We start from the raw sequence: 5016 nt of genomic DNA on the forward strand, positions 1-5016 counted from the left end.
CATCTCCTGGAGAAGAAGAAGAAGAAGAATAGAAGGCGGCAGCGGCGACAGAAGACCGGGCCACCGCCTGTAAAAGAGCTATAAGAAGGCGCGGTGGCCCGGCAGAAGAACCGAAGAGGGGGACAAGACCCCCGAAGTCGGGAGAAGAGGCCGGCGGCGAGGAAGAAAGCCGGACTCCTCTGCTAGCAAAAGAGCTACAAGAAGATAGCGGAGGAGTCCGGCGAGAAGACCCCCGAAGACGGAAGACCCCCGGAGCTGTGCAATAAAGTATTTTATCTCATGTGTTGTGTTTTTTTTGTACTTTTATTTTACAGGTGAATGGGTAGGGGTACATTGTACCCCATACTCATTCACAAAGGGTGGGGGGCCGGTATCCGGGGGCCCCCTTATTAAAGGGGGCTCCCGGATTCCGATAAACCCCCCGCCCGCAGACCCGGACAACCAACGGCCAGGGTTGTCGGGAAGAGGCCCTTGTCCTCATCAACATGGGGACAAGGTGCTTTGGGGTGGGGGGGCCGCGCGCCCCCCCCCCTTCCCCAAGGCACCCCCCATGTTGAGGGCATGCGGCCTGGTACGGCTCAGGAGGGGGGGGGCGCTCGCTCGCCCCCCTTTCCTGGCCGGCCGGGTAGCGTGCTCGGACAAGGGTCTGTTGTGGACTTGGGGGGACCCCCACTCCGATTTTTTTCGGCGTTGGGGGTTCCCCTTTAAGTCCATACCAGGTGGCGGGGTTTTCTGTCATTGAACCTCCAGCTCTGTGCAAGCTTCTAGGAAAAGCAGTGAGCAAGTTCAAACAAAATAGTATGGGACTTTGGGATTTTAGGTACAAGAATTCTGAGCTTAAAGATTGATAACATCGCATTACAAGATGGATTATATATCAGTTACCTCATCTATGTGTTTAATTAAAAATGTAATATTCTCTTAATCAAACCATGTTGCACTGATTGATAAGACTTGTACAGACATGTTAGGAGGCATGTTGGGAGCTGTAGTCCAAAATCTGACTTGTTAGTGACCTCAACATCTGCCAGTAGGAATTATATACTGTAGGACCTTAGGTCAACCAGTCGGGACACCGGTGAGGTCACCAGTCTTGGGGTCAATTTGCACACTTCCTGTTTCCCTCGACATATCTTTATACAACCTTCCTTTACATAAAACACGGCATGGAGGGGCTCGGTGAAGAAGGTGGTGAAGGTGTGGAGGTGTCGGATCGGGATAACCAACTCATAAAGAGAGAACTGCCCGGCTACATAATACAGATTTATTCTGACTGGTTGTTAAATTATCAGGTAAAGTCATGGATTTTTTGTCATGTTTTTCTGATAACTGATTAGACTTGCTCTCTAGACACCAGGACATGGGATTATGTCCAATTTCTGTATAGTTCCCATCTTAAGTATACTGGGGTAACAAATCCCAACTTTCCAGTGTGATGATACCCCAACATCCACATCCCACTAATGTCTCCCAGTTTAGAAAATCTGACTGCTTATCACTTGAGGTATCACTCCCATGGGTCTCTTTGGTGATTGAGGGCGATTTAGGCTTTCTGCTACCTTGCGTGCGGCCTTCTTGTCATTTTAAATATATAGATACTCATGAGCCGTGTCTTCATCCAGTGTTATTTCTTCAGGTTCTGGTATATGTATCCCTTTATTTACCCTTGTTATTATATCAAATAATCCTGTATGTAGTAGGGGCAATATCTCAGCCGCAATCAGTTCCTCCCCACCATGAAGGAGTTTATCTCGTCTCTCTTTGTCCTCCTCATCTCCATCCTCAGTATCACACAAGTCACCCGTGTCTGATTCCTGAAAAAAAAATCAGTGAATCTGTCATGTTACATATCTCCTCAATGTGATGTATCTTCCTGGACAGCTCGTCCTTCTTTATCTCCAGATCCTGGATTAAATCCGAGGCTGGGAATGAGACTCTCTCTGCCTTCATAGTTATCTCTTTAAGTACTCTCCTCTCCAGGATGTCCAGTTGTCTCCTGATGTCTCTGAATAGGTTCATGATGCTCTTGGTTACACCATCTGCAGCATCTTGCACTTTTCTCTTGTACTTCTGCAGACTCTTGATGCTTTCCTCCATCTCTTCTCTCCTTTTCACCAACTTCTGCAGAGCATTGGTCAGGTTCTCCTTCTTCTTCTCAGAGGCCTCCTCCAGTGCCTCCACCTGGTGTTCCTGATGGTCTCCATGCAGCCTGCAGGACCCACAGAGACAGGCCGAGTCCTCGGTGCAGTAATACTCCAGGATCTTCTCATGGACGGAGCATTTCCTGTTCTTCTGGGGAGTGGTGAGGTCAGATAGGACATGTTGGGATGACTTGCTGTGGACTCTCAGATGGTCATCACACATAGAAGCTTCACACATTAGACAATATTTAACAGCAGGTACAGGAGAGTGAATACATTGCGTACAGAAGATCTGGCTCTCCTCCTCCTCCTTCTCTGGCTCGGTAGATTGGACATGCTCCATTATGTTGCACAGTGTTATGTCCCTGCTAAGTTCAGGCCGTTCCTGGAACTCTTCTCTGCATTCAGGACAGAAATAAACTCCAGACCCCTCCTGTGTATCCAGAACATCTTCTATACATTCCTGGCAGAAGCTGTGCCCACATCTCAGTGTCACAGGATTAGTATCAATGTTCAGGCAGATGGAACAGTCCAGCTCTTTCCTCACATCAGAAGACGCCATCGCTGACTGCAGAAGAGAGAAACAAAACCATATAGATGTGTGTCAGAGGGAGGGAGACAGAGGAGGAGATACCACTGTGTGCAGAACAGGAGGGAGGGGAGAGATCTGCTGATCAATTCATCCAAGAATTTACTGATGCTATTGCCAAAGACCTACAGATTTGCTGATGATCTGCCTGCCATGGAGGGGGCTGTTCTGAATGGGTGGAATTGTGAACCCTCCATGCATCCTGCGTGCTGGATAGTGTGATCTGTGCAGGCGACATCTGACCGGGTACAAGGAAGGAATAGAGACAAAATCTGGAAAAGCACAGAATACAGGACTCACAGGAATGGCAAGGGTTTTGTGCAGCACTGGGGTGCAGGGCTTACAGATAGGCAGAAATACTGGTAAAAGATACTTACAACACTGGGTTATTGAGTTCCTGGGACTCAAGAGTACAGGGGTGTCTTAAAGCATTGGGATGCTGGTCTTACAGGTGCACAGGGGTAACAATGTTTATGAGAAACAAGGTGGTGCACAGAGCAGCAGTCTAGGGAATGCAGGGTACAGGTGGGGTGCACAGGGGTAACAATGTTTATGAGAAACAAGGTGGTGCACAGAGCAGCAGTCTAGGGAATGCAGGGTACAGGTGGGGTGCACAGGGCAGCAGTCTAGGGAATGCAGGGTACAGGTGGGGTGCACAGGGCAGCAGTCTAGGGAAAGGGAATGCAGGGTACAGGTGGGGTGCACAGGGGATGTAGAGCAGAAGGCATACCTATTGGTAGGGACGTTGCTAGGTGGCAAAAAAAACAGGGGCTTCAGCCGGAAGTCCAAGCCCAGCACCGGGGGGGGGGGGGGCGATGTGTGTTACCTACCTGAAGTGCACTGACCGACCTGACATACACTGACCATTATACTCACCTACCTGACATACACTGATCCACACTGACCTACACTGACCATTACACTCACTTTCCTGACATACACTGACCAATCTGACATACACTGACCATTACACTCACCTAGCTGACATAAACTGACCATTACACTCACCTACCTGACATACACTGATCCACACTGACCTACACTGACCATTACACTCACTTTCCTGACATACACTGACCAATCTGACATACACTGACCATTACACTCACCTAGCTGACATAAACTGACCATTACACTCACCTTCCTGACATACACTGACCTACCTGACATACACTGACCATTACACTCACCTACCTGACATACACTGACCATTACACTCACCTTCCTGACATACACTGACCTACCTGACCCACACTGACCTACTTGACATACACTGACCATTACACTCACCTTCCTGACATATAACCACCTACCTGACATACGCTTACCATTACAGTCACCTAACTGACATAGATCTGGCGCTATACCTATATATGGAAGTGTGTCTCCAGGGACTTAATAGATTAAAGGTGTTATTATAACCTGATATATAAGTGACAATGTGCAATATGCTATTCCAATAAAAAATATGTAAGTAAAAATTGAAAAATGTGTAAATAAAATTATTTGTCACATTGATAGATATTTGCCAGCGTGCTGGCTGTGAAATGAAATTATGTGCAAAACCATAAATAAGTGATCACTTCTTATCTGAAACATATAAATACCCAAAACATATAAAGTGCTGCTGCTAAGTCTGCTTAATATATAGTGACAAGTATGAAATATGAACGCAGGTTTACCAAACTATAAAAAAATTTTTAAGGTGCACAAATGTGACGGTAGAATATGCATGCAATAATAAAATACACAATAAACATATGATAGATATCAGTACATCAAATGGAACATGCCAAAAAATGGGAGTGAAAAAAGTGAAAAAAATTAAAAAAGGTAAAAATGGAAATATTGAATATTAGTCCAAGAAAATAAAAATGTATAAAAAAAGTATAAAAAGAATATATATGAAAAAGAGCAAGAAGTCTCTGGTGCAGTGCGATAAATGTGTTTTTTTCCGTGAATAAAAGGAGGGAATGTGATAGATTCAAATCTATTCTTCATGCATTGTGGACACTTCTAGGTTGTACTCTCACCAGAAAAATAACCCCATCCGGGGAGGATCAGCCTTCACAGTATGAGCTACTGTGTCGCTCTCTGGCTTGCTTCCAGTGGACTGCTGGGGATCCCTCGTTATTTCCCGGTGGAGTGTGCCACAGTATGTATATGTTAAAAGAGAGGACCATCCATAGTGTGATACCGTATAAAACAATTTATTAATCAAATACTTAAAACTACTCACAATTTTTGATATAGGTAATGGCATAAAAGGTTTGCTGTATGAGAAGT

General features: G+C 45.7%; 1 pseudogene; it reads right to left on the minus strand.

Annotated features, from left to right (window-relative positions):
* Nucleotides 1-1037: 1037 nt before the first annotated feature.
* On the minus strand, nt 1038-2714 carry LOC143986822 (tripartite motif-containing protein 75-like; annotated as a pseudogene).
* Nucleotides 2715-5016: the final 2302 nt, after the last annotated feature.

The sequence above is a fragment of the Lithobates pipiens genome, unplaced genomic scaffold, assembly GCF_037356315.1.
Source record: "Lithobates pipiens isolate NorthernLeopardFrog02 unplaced genomic scaffold, aLitPip1_a1.2 Scaffold_18, whole genome shotgun sequence".
Lineage (NCBI taxonomy): Eukaryota > Metazoa > Chordata > Amphibia > Anura > Ranidae > Lithobates > Lithobates pipiens.